The sequence below is a fragment of the Geotrypetes seraphini genome, chromosome 5 (assembly GCF_902459505.1).
Source record: "Geotrypetes seraphini chromosome 5, aGeoSer1.1, whole genome shotgun sequence".
Lineage (NCBI taxonomy): Eukaryota > Metazoa > Chordata > Amphibia > Gymnophiona > Dermophiidae > Geotrypetes > Geotrypetes seraphini.
This window is the reverse complement of record NC_047088.1, coordinates 55,198,396-55,218,440: the sequence shown is the minus strand read 5'-3', so window position 1 is coordinate 55,218,440 and position 20,045 is coordinate 55,198,396. Positions and strand designations below refer to the sequence as shown.

At 42.9% G+C, this 20,045-nt stretch overlaps 1 protein-coding gene across 7 annotated transcripts in view; it reads right to left on the bottom strand.

Moving 5' to 3' along the window:
* DACH2 (dachshund family transcription factor 2) overlaps window positions 1-20,045 on the bottom strand; it is an 845,689-nt gene that overhangs the window by 756,952 nt on the left and 68,692 nt on the right. The window lies entirely within an intron of this gene.

Sequence of the window (20,045 nt, the reverse complement as noted above, 5' to 3'; positions counted from 1 at the left end):
GTTTTAAGTTAAGTTAAACTAACTGTAGCAGCCACAGCTATTCTCTCTATTTGATCTGTGGTTCAGAGTGCAAACCCACACTGCTCCTTGTGACCCTGGGCAAGTCACTTAATCTAATGCCCCAGGTACATTAGATAGATTGTGAGCTTGCTGGACAGACAGAGAAAAATGCTTGAGTACCTGAATAAATTCATGTAAACCTTTCTGAGCTCCCCTGGGAGAACGGTATAGAAAATGGAATAAATAAATAAATAATGTTGGGCTGGTAGTATGATTGACGGAAAGCATTTGCAGATCTTTTGTCAAGATGCAGCTGATGATGCAAATCTTGTGGCTTGAATGAGGATATGGCCCTGGGCCATAACAGCATTCTCCAAATATCTCGGATCCAATAGGCTAAAATGCAAGGTGTTGATTTGGACTCATACAGCTCTACATATACCAAGGTTCTGCAGTATCTAGTTATTTCTATGTTACATGTCATTTTAAACCTCTCTTGGTAATTTCTTTTACGTTCCCTCCCTTTCTTGAATGTACTGGGAATTAACTCAACCCTTCTCCATGAAACACTGCTCCTTTGGACCTGACAGTGGAGACTTCTTACTCCATAGTTTAAGCTGGGTCTGAAAACATGCTTTATCCTTTTGAGATTTTGACTGCTGTGTTTGAATGTAAATCATGACCCTCCCTGTATCAAAGTTGAGTTAGTTTTGATGTTAGGTGTTTAGATTTCTTGAGTTTAGATGTAGGGGGTGGTCTATTTTAGAATTCATTTGCACATCATTGTTGAGTTTTGAAAGCAATATTCAAATTTAGTAATTAAACTTAAACTTTATAGAATTTTGTTATGAGAACTGAGAAAAGATCAATTGGTGTTAGAAAAATCCACTGGTGCGAGTGTTCTCTGAAGCAGATATGGATGTGAGTACCAAAATGTGGCTTCTATGTTGGGATGAATATGTGAATTCAAACTCTTTTGGACACTAAGCTATGTGAAATATAATTCAAGGTAAATAACCCTATTATCCATAGCATCCATAATGGGGTGGATCATTGGGACCATGGTCCAAACAACTTTTTGCCCCACATAGGATCAGAAATTAGGGAGCTTGGTTTTGTTTGGCCTGTCCAGTCAAAAGATGATCTGCTGCCCCTGTTGTCATCTAAGAATGCTTGTGACAACAATAAATTGGATAAAAATGAAACGTTTTCATTGCTTTGATATTGTTGGGGGAAAAAACCAACTATTGAGAAGTCAAGTCCAAAATAATGAATTTCTATTAAGAGGTGATAGGCTCCAGAGTAATCTGATGAAAGGGTGGTAGATGCATGGAACAGTCTCCCGGAAGAGGTGGTGGAGATAGAGACTGTGTCTGAATTCAAGAGGGCCTGGGATAGGCATGTGGGATCTCTCGGAGAGAGAATGGTTACTACGGATGGGCAGACTAGATGGGCCATTTGGCCTTTATCTGCCATCATGTTTCTATGTTTCTATTGTCTTGACCTCAAGTTCAGTTCTTCATAAAGAACAGTTTATGGAATCTTACGAGTCAACATTTAAACATCAGTATTTTAAAGATAACCAGCTGTCTGGAACTGTTTTGCTGTCCTAAAGTTATCTAGATAATTTTACAGGGAGAGGTCTGGCTAAATCAGTGTAGCTCACACACTCCATCCCTGCAAGATGGTCTTGAGGGATTTCAGTGGTACCATCTGTTGAAAATCCATAGACAGTGCTACATAAGGCAATTATCCAAATAGAGGTAGATTCAAGAAAGGTCACAAAAAGTTAGGTGAGCACTAAGCAAGTTTTTACAGTAAGATAGGAGCTGCCGGTACCTGTTTGTGCTTGTGTTGTGTAAGTGTATGTCCAGTGCACAAAACATATGCACAAGCAGGAGAAGCCCTGAATCAGCTGAGTTGCCATCAGCTGGGCAGAGAGGGAGAACAGAGGCTACAGACTTGTTTTTCTTTTTCTTTGGCGGAGGGTGCAGCTGTTATGTGTGTTTGTGTGAATGGCACAACACACGCACACAATTGCTTGCCAGAAAAATTGCTCTGAAAAGGGGAGGGGGACGTTCCCTTTAGTGTGTCACAAGGAGAGCTCATTAGAATACGAATGAGCTCCTTGTAATACATTTGCATAAGGTTCTCGGTGGCTGCTACGAGCATCGGTAGCAGCCATGGAAAATCCTTTTGTGCATCAGAAGCTGAGCTTCCTTCTATGCCAATAAGACTGCTTTAACAAATCTTACTAGCACAGAATACATTTTGAGCATCAGGACCTTAGTGTTTTAACTCCACTGAAAATTCTGAGATATTTCCATTGTAACATTTGAAGCAGATTTACACTAGACCCACTCTTTGGCACTCACACCAGAGTTATGGGCAATTTCAGCCTGCTTATTTTCACCATAAAATAGTAGTACCTCTGCTGAAAGGAAAATTGTCTTCACAACAAGTACCGTATTTGCCGGCGTATAAGACGACTGGGCGTATAAGACGACCCCCCAACTTTTAGTTAAAATATAGAGTTTTGTTATATACTCGCCGTATAAGACTACCCCTTCTTCCGCACACCTTCTCTTCCGCACACCTTCTCTACCACCCCGGGTGCAGCACAGCCGGCCAGGTCCCCTTACTTTTGTGGCACTTCCCTGACCGACCGATAACAGCCCGGGTCCGACAAACCTCCCTGCCCTTAACCGCGAATCTAAATTACCTTCTTACAGCTGCTGTAAGAAGGTAATTTAGATTCGCGGCTACAGGGCAGGGAGGATTATCGGACCCGGGCTGTTATCGGTCGGTCGGGGAAGTGCCACAAAAGTAAGGGAACCTGGCCGGCTGTGCTGCAACCGGGGCGGGGCGGCCGCCCCTCTCCCTTGGTAGCCACTCGAACCGCGAGGCTACTCTCCTTCTCCTTATCTGCCCTGCCTGCAGCACAGAGCCGAACGGAAGTCTTCCCGACGTCAGCGCTGACGTCGGAGGGAGGGAGGGCTTTGTTTAAGCTTTGTTTAAGCCCTCCCTCCCCTCCGACATCAGCGCTGACGTCGGGAAGACTTCCGTTCGGCTCTGTGCTGCAAGCAGAGAAGGTAGGGAGAAAAAGAGCCGCGTACATCCAGAAGACTGAGCATCCAGCCCCGCAGGAGCCCCGCGACCCTCGGAGGCGTCCCCATGGGATCCCCGTGACCCTAGGGGGCGTCCCCACGGGATCCCCGCGACCCTAGGGGCGTCCCCGTGCAGCTCTCTAAACAGTACCCGGCGTATAAGACGACCCCCGACTTTGGGGAGGATTTTAAGGTACTGAAAAGTCGTCTTATACGCCGGCAAATACGGTAATTAATGTTGACATGGAACTAGAGAATGAAAAATAATTTACTGCTTCACGTCTGGTGCATGTCTGGCTAAGTGAACATTTGAAGAGTAATTTTATAACAGCGGACCCGATTTAAGAGGGCAAATGCCTACTTGGGCGCTACTTTATAGGAGGCAAACAAGAGGAAACTCTATAACAGATCACAAAAATTTAGGTGTCTACTTCTGCAAGCTTCAAGCCTATTCTCTAAGAACGTATGCACGTAAATGTTCTTATAGAATACTAGCATAAGCCTGCATCAACACTCCTACATTTAGGCCCCCTTTTATGAAGCCGCGTTAGGCTTTTTTTTTTATCATGGCCACAGTGGTATTAGCTCCAACGCTTATACGAATTCTGAGCGTCAGTTTTTACCAACGCGGTCAGCGATGAAAAAGCCTAATGCGGCTTCATAAAAGGGGAGGGAGGGTTAGGTTTAGATTTTTATTCAAATTTCTATACCGTTCTCCCAGGAAAGCTCAGAACGGTTTACATGAGTTTATTCAGGTACTCAAGCATTTTTTCCTGTCTGTCCCGGTGGGCTCACAATCTATCTAATGTACCTGGGGCATTGGGAGAGGGGGTTAAGTGACTTGCCAGGATCACAAGGAGCAGCGTGGGTTTGAACCCACAACCCCAGAGTGCTGAGGCTGTAGCTTTAACCACTGCGCCACACTCTTCCACACTCTTGCATATTTTTGACAGGGCTATGCCTTTTAAAAATGTGAATTGCTAATGCAGCATTAATATGCAATAATAACACTATTCTATAAACTTCAGAACCTAATTTTGAGTGGAATTTATTAGTACGATTTATGCAGGGCTGCCTGCTTTATTAATATGATCATAGTTGAAAGCACAGAAAAATAAAGTCATCAGACAACAAAGGTAGGGAAAATGATTTTATTTTCAATATAGTGATTGAAATGTGTCAGTTTTGAGAAAGAAAAGATATTAAACTTTAAATGTGAGGGCTGCAGAAAAAATAGAGTACTTGGAGGGCCGCAGAAAAAATAGTTAATGTCTTATTAAAGAAATGACAATTTTGCATAAGGTAAAACTCTTTATAGTTTATATGTCTTTCCTTTTAACTGTTAAAGGAAAGTTTTATAAACTATAAAGTTTTACCTCATGCAAAATTGCCATTTCTTTAATAAGGCATTAACTGTTTTTTCTGCGGCCCTCCAAGTACCTACAAATCCAAAATGTGGCCCCACAAAGGGTTTGAGTTTGAGACCCCTGTTATACAGTGACTATTTGAGTACAGACCACTTCAGATTTTGAAAAAACTAACAGATTACTTATCTTTAGCATTTAAGTTTTTCTGTTTTCACTCCTGAACTTCATTAATTCTGTGCCGTCTCGTACTACCGGGACCAAAACCGGGGCTTTTCAGCGCTCTCGGGACTAGAGCCGGAGCCGACGTGGCCGGCATTTCGCAGACTGCTAGTTTGTCCGCTACTTCAGGGCCAGTTTTCGGGCACAGTAGTATCTGATAATATAAAGCCTACCATTTAGAGCACTGCACTGGTGGTGAATGTTTCATCACGTGCAAACTATCTGAACTCCCGTTAGCACGAGACAAGGCAGGCAGACAGCCATTGCAGAGATAGCCATATGGTAACTCTAAGTAACAGTATGGGAGGCCATTTATGACCATAAGTGGCCATATAGAGAACTAAAATAAAATTGCCCCCTTTCTGAAGAAAGCCACGACTACTACACAACTACTACACGACTACTACACGTATAACTAGCAGTGACTGAGGACTGTGTTGTTTAAGTCAGATACTTGGCCAACTTCTCTGGCATTCCATTCATCCATGTGCACAGATGGCACAGTGCCACAGCCCATACACACATGTATTTGTGTAAAATGCAAATGCACATACATTCTGTTTTTTTAAAATAGATCCTCATTTTAAAAAAGGACAGTAGTTTATGAAAACCATTCCTGACCCCTTTTCAGCCAGCACTTTTTTTTTGCAAGCACTGCCTTCCATGAAAAATGTATAACAGTAATGAAATTCCAGATTGACGCTTTAATCTCCAGTCACTCCTATAACAGAAGGGTAGATCAGAGAGTATAATTTGCCCTTATCACGCTGCTCATCTCTTCTGTTGACAAAAGAAATCCTCCTGTTAGTTTTTCTTGGACAAATGTGACCCCAACCTGATATGTCACTTATTTTTTCAGCTGTACAGCAACACTAAAAGCCCAGGTGCTTGGTGAGCTGCACAGTGCTGTTTCATGCATGGCAGAGGCACATAGGCACTTTCATTTCAATTCTGGAGGCAAACAAGACTTAAACGGGTCGTTAGGTCATGGCGCCGGGCTACATGATGACCAAGTTCACTGCGTACGTGATGAACAGATCCCTCTGGTCCTAGGATGAAATGCGTCTCAAAATGCCCCCGGGTCGTATCCTTCAACTGCAAACGATATTCCTACTTCCACTTCATACCGAGCAACTTGAATGAACTGAACCCACCCGCAGATCAGATACCTTGAAGGATTCCTCAACTTTAGAAAAGCAATAAAAACATACTCTTCGCCTAACTCCCCTGCCCATAACCAAAAGATTACAAAGAAATGTACACTGGTACTAGATCCACGGTATGTGTCATGCTAGGATAAAAACCTGTATTAAAAAAAATCTTGCACTGTAACTATGGCAAATTTAGCCTGTAAACTGTATATTTATGTATATTGGTATTAGACCTTTAGTAAGTGTTAGGATAAAAACTTGAATCATAAATTAGTACTGAATCTATGTCACATCATAACCTGTTAACTGTAACTGTACATAAGAACATAAGACGTTGCCTCCGCTGGGTCAGACCAGGGGTCCATCGCGCCCAGAGGCGGCCCATCAGGTCCATGACCTGTAAGTGATCCTTTGTCTAAAACCTTTCAATCCCTATTTTTCTTCTATCTATACCCTTTCATGATCCTATCTCTACCTCTATCTATATCTCTCAATCCCCGTATCCTTCAGGAACTTGTCCAATCCCTCTTTGAATCCCCTTAATGTACTCTATCATATCACATCCTCCAGAAGTGCATTCCAGGTGACCACCACCCTCTGAGTGAAGAAAGATTTCCTAGCATTGGTTCTAAATCTGTCCCCTTTCAATTTCTCCGAGTGCCCCCTTGTTCTTATAGTTCCCAATAGGCTGAAGAATCTGTCCCTTTCCACCTTCTCTATGCCCTTCATGATCTTGTAAGTCTCTATCATGTCTCCTCTGAGTCTCCGCTTCTCCAGGGTGAAGAGCCCCAGCCTTTCTAGCCTCTCTGCGTATGAAAGGTTTTCCATACCTTTTATCATTCTTGTCGCTCTTCTCTGAATCCTCTCAAGTATCTCCATGTCCTTCTTTAGGTACGGCGACCAATATTGGACACAGTATTCCAGATGCGGTCGCACCATCGTGCGATACAGCGGCATGATGACTTCCTTCGTTCTGGTTGTAATACCCTTCTTAATAATACCCAACATTCTGTTTGCCTTCTTTGAGGCTGCTGTGCATTGTGCCGTTGACTTCATTGTTGTGTCCACCAGCACACCCAAGTCTTTTTCAAGGTTACTTCCCTCTAGTACTAATCCCCCCATTTGGTATCTGAACATCGGGTTCTTTTTCCCTATATGCATGACCTTGCATTTCCCTACATTGAAGTTCATCTGCCATTTATTCGCCCACTCCTCTAGTTTGTTCAGGTCTCTTTGTAGGTCCTCACATTCTTCCACAGTTCTAACCCTGCTACAGAGTTTAGTGTCATCCGCAAATTTTATAACTTCACACTTCGTCCCCGTTTCTAGGTCATTAATAAATACATTGAACAGCAGCGGTCCAAGTACCGACCCCTGCGGAACTCAGCTCGTGACCCTCCTCCAGTCCGAGTAGTGGCCCTTCACTCCAACCCTTTGCTTCCTGCCTGCCAACCAGTGTTTAATCCATCTATGTACGTCCCCCTTCCACCCCGTGGTTCCACAGCTTCCTAAGTAGCCGCTCATGGGGTCCTTGTCAAAGGCCTTTTGGAAGTCGAGATAAATGATGTCTATGGGTTCCCCTTTGTCCAACTGACTGTTTACCCCCTCAAAGAAGTGCAGTAAGTTTGTTTGGCACGATCTTCCTTTGCAGAAGCCATGTTGGCTCGCTTTCATTAGTCCATTTTTTTCGATGTGCTCACAGATGCTGTCCTTTATCAGTGCTTCTACCATCTTGCCCGGAACCGATGTCAAGCCTACCGGCCTGTAGTTTCCCGAATCTCCTCTCAATCCCTTTTTAAAGAAAGGTGTAACATTTGCTATTTTCTAGTCCTCCAGGATCTCGCCAGTTTTCAAGGATAGTTTGCAAACTCGTTGGAGTATTTCCGCTATTTCATTTCTTAGTTCTTTTAATACCCTAGGGTGGATTCCGTCCGGGCCTGGTGATTTGTCGCTTTTCAGTCTATCAATCTGTTGGAGGACATCCTCATGGCTCACCTCTATTGTCGACAGTTTTACTTCTTGGTCTCCATTGAAGATCTCTTCAGATTCTGGTACACTGGATGTGTCCTCGCTTGTGAAGACTGATGAGAAGAACTTGTTTAACCTATCAGCTACCTCTTTTTCTTCCTTTATCACTCCCTTTCTGTCTCCATCATTCAACGGTCCTAATTCCTCCCTCGCCGGTTGCTTCCCTTTAACGTATCTGAAGAACGATTTGAAATTTTTTGCCTCCCTGGCTAGTCTTTCTTCCTACTCCCTTTTCGCTCTCCTAACCACATTATGTATGTTTAACCTGTAACACGTTCAGAGCTCTCTGGGAAAAATGGGATAGAAAAATGACTTTAGTTCATGGGAAAGACGTGTTAGGCACGATAGGGCCACTTTTTACTATAGCTTAGCAAAAGGACCTTTCTTTCATTTATTAAAAATGTATAAACTGCCTTATTCCAAAGCATACATACATAAATCCCTCACGTCATCTGTCTTGACTAAACAGATGTCACTTCAATAACTGTTTAAACTGATTCTGGGCTTGATGGAGCTTTGGTTTGTCCCAGTATAGCAACTCTTATGATTCCCAGCACTTTCTTCACCATGTTTTGGCTCTCCTTCAGAAACAGGCCAGGTCTCCCACCATGTTATTCGCGGTTTCACCATATTCATGATGGCTTTTAATAGAAAACAGCGAATAACATATGAAAAAGTTATTCACGGTTTTTCTGTATTTGCGGGTCTGTTAATCCCCTATCACAGCGAATATGGAGGGAGAAGTGTAGTGTGTTAGACTCTTTTGAGATCTTGCAAGGTACTTTGACCTAGATAGACCACTGTTGGAAACAGGATTCTGGGCTAGATGGAGCTTGGGTCTGTCCCAATATAGCAACTCTTATTTTCTTGAGTTTGGCTCTTAACACGTAAAACGGAATGCCGCATTAACTGCTACGAGACAAACATGGTAACTGCTTTGATGGACCTTTTACAATTGGTGCATGCTAATTCACATGGTATAGGATTTTTGTGTTGGAGTGGAGCTAGGCAGAGAAAGGGCATGGAAAGCATATTGTAGTTAGTGCATGCTTACAATGTTGTAGTTAGTGCAGCTCCACTGAATGCCTCCTAAATAGAAGGTCTAAATCAGGGACCTCTTTGGTACATATACCACTGAATACGGTCCTTCAAATATTGACAAGAATGTTGCTACATACATTTGTGCACGGTCAGCGGCAATTTAAATTGAACCGCATCGGCAATAGGTAACCATTACAACTTCCTGTAAAAAGGGGTAATATGTTCAAATTTGTCAAGTCCAAAGATCAAATGCACAGCAGAATTAAATACATAAATAAATAAGAAACTAAACTGCCACCCCCTTTATACAACTATGTTTAATTCAAGAATAAAAAAGCTACAGGGATCTGGTAGAAGAAAGGGGCTGGGAGGACAGACAATTCAAACTGGGCTCAGGGTGAAGTGATCAAAAGTGATTGCTTCTTCACAGCTGATCTATCAGAAATTAACTTGGTGAGCTCCACAACATAAACAGAAGTTACTTAGCCATACAACTCAACATTTTGCAGCACCACTGTACTAGAGTTGACAGCTTTAACAGAAAAGGCTAAGGATTACGTCCAGGTACCTTTCAAATGGTCCTGTGGATACTTCAATCTGTGACCTGCATTTTTTCTGCAGAGAAGAAAGAGCATTTCCAGTGAAAACACATTTAAGCATTAAAATTCACTGGAAGTAAAGCAGTCTGGTTCAGTGTCAAGTGCTACACACTTCCAAACTGAAGAACCCACTCAGAAAGAATGTCTGAAGAGTACCAACATATATTCTTTCAAAAATTACATATAAGAGCGATAAGAAGGGACACATGGCAAAAAAATAGTGTCAAAAATAATAATTAATTGTGAAAGTGCCAATCTATCAGCACTATTTTCATTCTTCCGCTTACCTGCTGGTGATTTACATTGGAACCTTAGCAGTGCCCGAGGAACAGGGGTTTTATCCGCCCAAAACGGAGCCCTGTTGAACTGAAATTGAGAACGCTTTCAAGTTACATTAATGCAAGATAAGTACTGTGTTCCTTTTTTGATTCTGGCTCCAGTTTTGCGGTCAAGAAGTTTCCAGGCATTTGATCTTGGACACTCATATATAATTGATTTAAGAAAAACAGTTGTGGCTTTATTTATAGTCTTCACTTTCATTGATTCACATATTTACACTATAAGAGAGCTCCGGGGATGTATCACAAATATTACCCATTTCAGGTTTAACTTGTGTCAACTCTGATTTAGGGGTTGGTTCCCCATATTAGAGTTGTGATAACTGAGGACTCTCATTCACAATTATTTTTGGAATTATTTTTTGCCACGTGTCCTTTCTTATCTCTCTTACATTTAATTTTTGAAAGATTATAAGTGCTACACACTGACATATGAAATATCTGGATTTAGTTCCTAGGTCAGGCTTCTGTTCTCTTGGGCAGCCAACGCTGGGGATACTGCATAGGCAGTATTCACAAGCTCTAGGACCGTGTCTCTAAAACTTTTTTAGCTCCGGCACACTAAATGAAGAAAATGTTTTTTGTAACACATTATAATTGAAATTATAAAATTGCAAAACCCCAAAAAATTAAATCTGAGAGTTATTTATTTAAAGATTGAAATTAAAGTACAATATAATTGCTAATCGATGAGATGGATGTGCTTATTTTTTAGTGCAAATTAACTCAAAATGTGGCTCGATAGTCGACAAGCAAACATGGACTTCATCATCTACCATCTACACTCATTCTCTTTTTTTTATTTAATTTCTGTCAGAGCTGAAAATCCAAATTCACAAAAATAAGAAGATCCAAATGGTAACAAAGCCTTGCTTGCTTTGTAGATCAAGTTATGATAACTACTGCATAAAAAATAAAAATAAAATTACTTGCCATTAGTTTTCAAGGACCAATCACGTCAAAGAATGATGCTTGTCTGGGTGGTTGTATCTTTACACACAAAGACACTCGTAACATTGACAAACTTTTGTGTACACGACGTACATGTCATCTGTTCTAGTGTATATTTATGAAGGGAATTTTAAAAAATAAATTAAAATTCTAGAATCTTTCATGTCACACCTGGAATCTCTTCGGGGCATACCACTGTGACGTGGCATACAGTTTGAGAGACAATGCTGTAGTAGGAAGGGGACTCAGCCATTGCTCAACAGTGACACCTGAAGGCTAGAGACAGGGTCTATATTAGCTATATTGTGTTCCCTCTCTGGACCAGTGAAAACTGTCATGGTGGTGGCCAGACTGAGAGGGAAGTAGAAATAAAAGCCAGGGGCAAAACCTGGCAGTTGCAAACAAAGGTTTAATATATTATTGCTCATGAGAAGCAGGTTCCAATGAAGCCCAAAAACATATGGAAATTGAGACAATATACATTTTAAGAGTACTTGGGCTCCTTTTACGAAGGTGCGCTAAGCATTTTAACGCACGCATCGGATTAGCGCACGATATTCTACGCGCTAAGACCCTAATGCGCCTTCGTAAAAGAAGCCCCTTATATACACTTCTCCATCTGAATTTGCAGTTTCAGCAATCACGGTTTCGATTATTCACGGTTTTTAGCTTGCTGGCTCCTCCCCCCAAATTACATCAGCTTGCATAGAGAAATCGCTGATTCCAAGTGTTTACAGAGAAAATCACTGATTCCCAGCACTTTCTTCACCATGTTTTGGCTCTCCTTCAGAAACAGGCCAGGTCTCCCACCATGTTATTCGCGGTTTCACCATATTCATGATGATTTTTAATAGAAAACAGCGAATAACATATGAAAAAGTTATTCACGGTTTTTCTGTATTTGCAGGTCTGTTAATCCCCTATCACAGCGAATACGGAGGGAGAAGTGTAGTGTGTTAGACTCTTTTGAGATCTTGCAAGGTACTTTGACCTAGATAGACCACTGTTGGAAACAGGATTCTGGGCTAGATGGAGCTTGGGTCTGTCCCAATATAGCAACTCTTATGTTCTTGAGTTTGGCTCTTAACACGTAAAATGGAATGCCACATTAACTGCTATGAGACAAATATGGTAACTGCTTTGATGGACCTTTTACAATTGGTGCATGCTAATTCACATGGTATAGGATTTTTGTGTTGGAGTGGAACTAGGCAGAGAAAGGGCATGGAAAGCATATTGTAGTTAGTGCATGCTTACAATGTTGCAGTTAGCACAGCTCCACTTAGTGCCTCCTAAATAGGTCTGAATGCATCACCGCTAACTGCAACAGTACCACATGCTGAAGGTCATTTTAACAAGCAATCTACAACAAAAATGGTGGCCACCATAGGAGCCAACTTTTCAAAATGATTGGAGGTACTGAAGGTCCGCCTCAGACACTGCCCAAAGTCCGTCTGCAGTTACGGGAGGTCCCCAAAAATTTGGGGGTGCTCAGGCACCCACAGAGCTTGCGCCTATGGTGCCACACCCCCTAGTAGGGGTTGTGTTAAATTTGTAGTTATGGCACATTAACTTCATGTGTTTTGCCAAGGCAACTATAAAATTTAACACACTTTAATAAAAAGGTCCCCTAGCTGAAAAATCATTTAAAAATATATATATATTTGCAGGATTATTATTTGGATTTTGCTCACATCTATTCCAGTACAGTATTTCCCCACATATAGGCCGCCACCATGTATAGGCAGCAGCAAACGGTGACCTATGTTTTAAAACCGGTAGATAAGCCGTCCCATGGAATTAGCCGCGGCTTATCTTACCAGTTCATTACCTTCTAGACAGCTGCTGGCTGCCTCGTCAAATCTCCAGCGGTGCAGGGCAGTTGCGATCTTTTAGGCATCCAGCCTGGCCATGCATCGCTTGCTGAATAGCTGCCGTAAGTTCTTGCGGGACTTTGGGGTGTGTAGTTTTAGATAGGCCGCTCCATTTAAGTAAGCTGTGCCCCATAGACAGGTTTGTAAAACCCATGTATAGGCCGCAGCCTATATATGGGGAAATACGGTAGTAGTTCAAGGTGAGTTACAATCAAGTACACTAGGTATTTCCCTGTTCCTGGAGGGTTCACAATCTAATTGTGTACCTGAGACAATGGAGGGTTAAGTGACTTGTCCAAGATCACAAAAGGTAGCAGTGAGATTTGAATCAGGCGCCCCGGATGGCAAGCATAAGAACATAAGAACATAAGCAGTGCCTCCGCCGGGTCAGACCATAGGTCCATCACGCCCAGCAGTCCGCTCCCGCGGCGGCCCAAACAGGTCATGACCTGTCTAAATCACCAGAAGGGGCCCCCATGCCACCTTGGTTTCCTGATGAGTCCTATCTTCCCATCGAAGTCCTAGCCCTCCGGTCTTGCACATGCACGACCTGGTTGGGTTTCTATACTTTCTCAGTATCCCAGTATCCCACTATACTTTCTCAGTATCCCACGATCCCTTTATCCCCCAAGAATCTGTCCAGTCTCTGTTTGAATCCCTGTACCGTACTCTGCCCGATCACTTCCTCCGGTAGCGCATTCCAGGTGTCCACGACCCTTTGGGTGAAGAAAAACTTCCTTGCATTCGTTTTGAACCTATCTCCCTTCAGTTTCTCCGAGTGCCCCCTCGTACCTGTTGTCCCCTTCAGCCTGAAGAATCTGTCCCTATCCACCCTCTCTATGCCCCTCATGATCCTGAAGGTCTCTATCATATCTCCCCTGAGCCTCCTTTTTTCCAGAGAGAAGAGCCCCAGCCTGTCCAACCTCTCGGCGTATGGGCAGTGTTCCAGCCCTCTTACCAGTTTGGTTGCTCTCCTTTGGACTCTCTCAAGTACCGCCATGTCTTTCTTGAGGTACGGCGACCAATATTGAACGCAGTATTCCAGATGAGGACGCACCATCGATCGATACAATGGCATGATGACTTCCCGCGTCCTGGTTGTTATGCCCCTCTTTATGATGCCCAGCATCCTGTTGGCTTTTTTCGAGGCCGCTGCGCACTGTGCAGATGGCTTCAGTGATGCATCCACCAGCACACCCAAGTCTCTCTCAAGACTGGTGCTCAAAACACTAGGGAGCTCATAATTGAAAAAGAAAAATGTCCAAAAACAGGCCTAAGTCGGCACTTGGACAAATATTGTCAAAATACGTCCAAGTGCCGATAATAAAAATGGGTTTTGGATGTATTTCTAAATGACCTAGGCCTTTATAGTGCCGCTGAACGACCACAGCTAAACGGGGCGTTTCAGGAGGAGTGTCGAGGGCAGGAGTTGGGCAGGACGTGCGCCAGCTTAGACTTAGTCGTACAGCATGTATAACCAAAAGTTATACAGCCCAGGATCGACAGAATTTGGACGTTGTGACATGGTCTAAGTCACAAAAACCCATCTAAAGTCACCAGATAAGCACTGCAAACACATAATACAGACCCCCACACACTACCCCAGGGATCACCAACCCCCCCCCACCTCAATAAAAATATTAACACCTTTAAAATTCAGCCTCCAGACCATCATCACCTGGCAGCCAGGCATAGGAAAGCCTAGTCGTCCAGCACAGAAGTGGCTTAAGCAGTCTTGAGGGTGGGTTAGGGACTCATGGAGAGGAGGACCCATGCCCATAAGCCCCTGTAATCACTGCATTGAAACTTAAACATGTGCACTCCCCTATACACCCCAATACCCTTTTTTACTGGCATATAAGTTGCTCCTGCAGCCATAAGGACTATTAGGATGGTAAATAAGTGGGTCTAGGGCAGGGATCTCAAAGTCCCTCCTTGAGGGCCGCAATCCAGTCGGGTTTTCAGGATTTCCCCAATGAATATGCATTGAAAGCAGTGCATGCACATAGATCTCATGCATATTCATGGAGGAAATCTTGAAAACCCGAATGGATTGTGGCCCTCAAGGAGGGACTTTGAGACCCCTGGTCTAGGGGAATCTGGAGGAGGTTGGGGGGGCTCACCATGACCTATAAGGGAGCAGTAATGAGATGATGACATGGCACCCTTTTTATGAAGTTCACAGCAGTGCCCTCTAAGGTACCCCACTATTTAGGTGCCATGTCTGGGTGTTCAGTCCATCACTTTGCAGACCCCTCCCACATCCAACAGGGCTTGTTCTAGGTGTTTTTTGATCTGGACGAAAAGTTGGACGAAAATGTGGTATAAAGATGGATGATTTAGCGACTTGGACGATCAGATCGGCAGGACATATTAGACGTATTTTTCGAAAATGTGTCCTAGGCTGTTTTTTACTTTGGACGACTTGCGACTTAGACAAAAACGGACTTAGACGTTCCTTTCGATTATGCCCCTCTAGGCTACTCCATCGCATGATTCACACACATATATAAATTTAGATGCACTCTCTAGGAAGAACGGTATAGTGTCAGACCTTAATCTTCAAACTGATACAAAGGCACATTTCTTGTGATTTTCACTACAATGAAAATGAAAAAAAAAAATCAAAATCAATGCCTGTGTGGTGGGAGGTGGAAGAGTGAATTTTCTTTCTCTTCTCTAAATAATAAACGAACCAAATTCCTGCATATTCATTTTGAGAAACATTGGCTGTCTCTTTCTCTGTTTTCTTAGTTTATAGAATTTGCAAACAGAATTTGAGGATTGATAGCCCTTGTTCCGCAACCAAGCTATTCAAACACCCAGACACTCAATATGCACCACAAGGCTGAGAGAAGCAGAATGGGGAAGAGTAGGCCTGTTTTGCCTTCAAAGGAAGCAATAAACTATTCTGCTTGCTTTCCTTCATGTTTTTTAATTCATTTCATTTCATTTTAACTATCCAGAACAATTTCACCAGCCATTAGCCTGGAATGAAGTCGCACAAAGGCTGATTGTTCCTAAGATGAGTCCTAACATTCCGCACCATCCTCTCCACTCCCCCCCCCCCCAAGGTCTTTCACTAAATTTTAGGCAAAATGGTATACTACAGAGTTCCAACCTGTTCATTTCTTGGGGGTTCTGATTTCCAGAAAATTTGTTTAAAAGCAAAATATAAACCATTTCAGAAGCAGACTGAAAAAGGAAGCCTACAGCTCGCTAACCAACGCAGCTGCAATCAAATGATGATGAACGGCAACAGAGCACTGAAGAAAGGAACTCAGAGGCAGGAGATGGCAAAAAGATGTAAAGTCAGCACTAGGGGGTAATTCTACAGTATAGCTAGGTGATGCAGAGTTCCACACCAGGGGGAAGAATCAACTATAGCTATAGCTACATGGTGCAAGATTCCACATAAGGAATCACCGCCCAGGGAAACGATCTAGGTGTTATGGTTGATGATATGTTGAAACCCTCTGCTCAGTGTGCAGCATTAGGCAAGAAAGCAAATAGAATCTTAGGAATTATTAGGAAAGGAATGGAGAACACATCTGAGAATATTATGATGCCTTCAAATACTGTGTGCAATTCTGGTCACCGCATCTCAAAAAAAGATATGGAATTAGAAAAGTTACACAGAAGGGTGATGAAAATGATAAAGGGAATGGGATGACTTCCTTATGAGGAAAGGCTAAAAGGTTAGGGCTCTTCAGCTTGGAGGAGAGATGGCTGATGAAAGGTATGATAGAGGTCTATAAAATACTGAGTGGAGCAGAAACGTAGGCCTGAACTGCTCATTTATCCTTTCTAAAAATATTAGGACTAGGAAGAATGCAATGAAACTAATAAATAGTAAATTTAAAACAAATTGGAGAAAATATTTCATTCAATGTGTAATAAAAATTCTTGAATTTGTTATTAGAAAATATGGTTAAAAGCAGTTACCTTAACAGGGTTTAAAAAATTTCCAAAAAGAAAAATGTGTAAGCCATTATTAAGGTGGAATTGAGAACATCCACTGCTTATTTCTAGGATAAGCAGCATAAAACCTGGTTTACTCTTTTGGGTTCTTGCCATTTACTTGTGACCTGAGTTCGCCACTGTTGGAAATAGGATACTGGGCTTGATGGACCTACGGTATGTTCCAGTATGGCAGATCGTATGTTCTAACCTGTCCTTACATGCCAAGCTGCATGTAATTTGGTCATCCCAGATTAATCTTTTCACATTAGGGGATTTGCATAATAAAGGCATACAAAACATACATTTGCATATTTCGCATCTCATTACTTGGTAATGCACGGCAGTTTAAATATAACCGCACTAGTTTAGGAACAGCAGGGTTTGGGCTGTTTTTGAGTCATGGTAAGGGCCATTTACTGCAACTTAAATTCCTAACGCTGCTTGATGAATTCCCCCCTTACAGCGTATATTTTATGTTTTGTGCTTTTTGTTATGTTATTGTGTATGTTTTACTTCTACCCTGTCCACTGTCTTGTACAAAATGAGCCATTAAAGTGTAAAGCATTGCCAAGCTGCAGTTGTTGTAAGACGCTGCCAAGCTCCAAACTGTACAAGACAGCGGACTATAAGCAAGAAACAGATAAGTCATTTGGCTGTGAACAAGTATATTTTTTGAGCTGTTGACTGCTGATAATTACAAGTTACTGGTTTTGGGACTGAATGACTTACTGAGGCTACCAAAGAGATGTCTAATATATGGATAACATAATTCAGTAAAGTAAAAATAGAAAAAGAAAAAAAGGATAATAGTTATTAGAAGACTAGATGAATAATAATAAGAGAGGATAGGTAGGGGGTTTTGCCTATGATCTGATTGGGAGCCAGTGACTTGATCACGTTTGAAAACCCAACTGGGTTAACTGCTCCATGTTCTGAGACTTTTTACCCTGCAATAATATTAGTGTATCACCAAACTGATTACGATAACACATATACTAGGAGAAGATACCTCAGTAGTACATAACCCCACTGTGGGGGGTTTTCTCATGAATATTTTGTAACCCAGATATATAGTGTGATATGCGAGATAAATAAATATTCTGCCTTAGTCGGTATACTCTTCAGAACTTTGGAAGTACTGAATGAGCAAGGGAGAATTTTGTCATACTTTGAACAGCAAATATTTGGAAAAGCATCTGGGAATTAGAGGGATACAAAAGGATTAAGGAAAATGCATTCAAAGTGTTATAACCATTTATGATTCAAATCCACTTTTTGCTCTCGTGGGAAATTATGGAAAGTGGCTTGGAAAGCCACTTTAACAGGTATGCTGCCAACAGAAGGTCCTGAGGATTAGCTGAATTCCGGCACTTGGGCTGTTTTTGCTAACCAAACAGCACTGATATTGACAAATAGACTGCAGAAAACTTCCTGTCAAAGAAAATGACAGCTCTTTTAGCAACAACTGGGGATACCTAACTATTCAGCAAGTTAAGATATCAGGTTAACGTACTGTTACAAAAATAAATGCCAAAGGAACTCTGCCCTGTCTACAACAAAACACACCAGAAAATATCTCTGAGTTTAGGCACAGATTGAAGCCACTTTATGTAATGTAATGTAATGTAATGTAATTTATTTCTTATATACCGCTACATCCGTTAGGTTCTAAGCGGTTTACAGAAAATATACATTAAGATTAGAAATAAGAAAGGTACTTGAAAAATTCCCTTACTGTCCCGAAGGCTCACAATCTAACTAAAGTACCTGGAGGGTAATAGAGAAGTGAAAAGTAGAGTTAGAGGAAAAATAAAATAAACATTTTAACAAGACAGCATTGATCTAAATACTTTGGAAGGTAGAAGAGAGGAGAGAAAGGAATAGAAGCAGAAGGGGGAGCCGTTGAACAGTAGAATTCTGGAGAAATGAGATAAAATGAGACAAAGCATAACATAGTAACATAGTAGGTGACGACAGATAAAGACCCGAATTGTCCATCCAGTCTGCCCAACCTGATTCAATTTAATTTTTTGTTTTCCTTAGCTATTTATGGGAAAGAATACAAAGCTCTACCCGGTACTGTGCTTGGGTTCCAACTGCTGAACTCTCTGTCAAAGTTCACTCCAGCCCATCCACATCCTCCCAGCCATTGAAGCCCTCCCCAGCCTATCCTCAACCAAAAGGCCAAATACAGACACATACCGTGCAAATCTGCCAATACTGGCCTTAATTCTTCAATATTTACTATTATTTTCTGTTTCTAGATCCTCTGTGTTCATCCCAAGCTTCTTTGAACTCTTGTCACCGTTTTCCTCTCCACTAGAGATTGACACGGGGGAAAAATTCTGTCCCCGTCACCGCCCCGTCCCCGGACCACCATCCTCTTCACCGCCCCGTCCCCTTCACCGCCCTGTCACCGTCCCTGCTGTCCCTTTCACCGCCCCGTCCCCGTCTTCAACGTCTTCTCCTCTCCATCCCCCCACCCCCAGCACCCTTCACGCGGTCCAGCAGCTCCCTCCCGCCGGCCAGCCGTGCATTTCCCTCCCTCCCTCCTTTTCCCTTACCTTTTCTTGTTGAAACTGGCGATTTCCATAAGGCTATGAGCTGTATTACAGCCAGAGCCTTGAAGTCGCGTTGGGTTGACCGCTAGAATAGTCTCCTCCGATGCAAACGGAAACAGGAAGTTGCATCAGAGGAGACTTTTCCAGCAGGCAACGCGACGCAACTTCAAGGCTCCGGCTGTAATACAGCTCATAGCCTATGGAAATCGCCAGTTTCAACAAGAAAAGGTAAGGGAAAAGGAGGGAGGGAGATGCATGGCCGGCCGGCCGGCGGGAGAGAGTGGGCTGCCAGATCAAATTCTCGTTCACCGCACGTTCATGCTTTTTCACCACCCCGTCTAACCATTCACTGCTCCACGGGGCGGTGAATGGCCTTGTCCCCGATCTCGCGGTGACCTTTTTTTTTGGTCACCGTTTTGGCGGGTTACCCGCGGATAGCCGCGAGTAACAACCACCGTGTCATTCTCTGCTCTCCACCACCTCTCTCGGGAGAATTTCCTTACATTGCTCTTGAGTCTACCACCCTATACTGGGACAGAACAAAGGTCCATCTAGCCAGTAGTGTAGTAAAGAAGGCTGGCACCCGGCATCACCATGCCATGTGACCCCCAACTCTTGGGCACCCTCTCAACTCTTCCTTGCCACTTGGATGCCCCTCTGCCCCCCCCCCCCCCCGCATACCTCTTGAAATGTTCACCGGTACGAGCAGCATTTTTCACCTACTGCTCACGTTGGCGCCGGCACCCTTCTGCACATCCTAGTCCCGCAACTAAGAAGTGATGTCGGATGGGAGCCAACATCAGCATGAGCAGCAATTGGAAGATGCTGTTCGTACCAGCACCCACC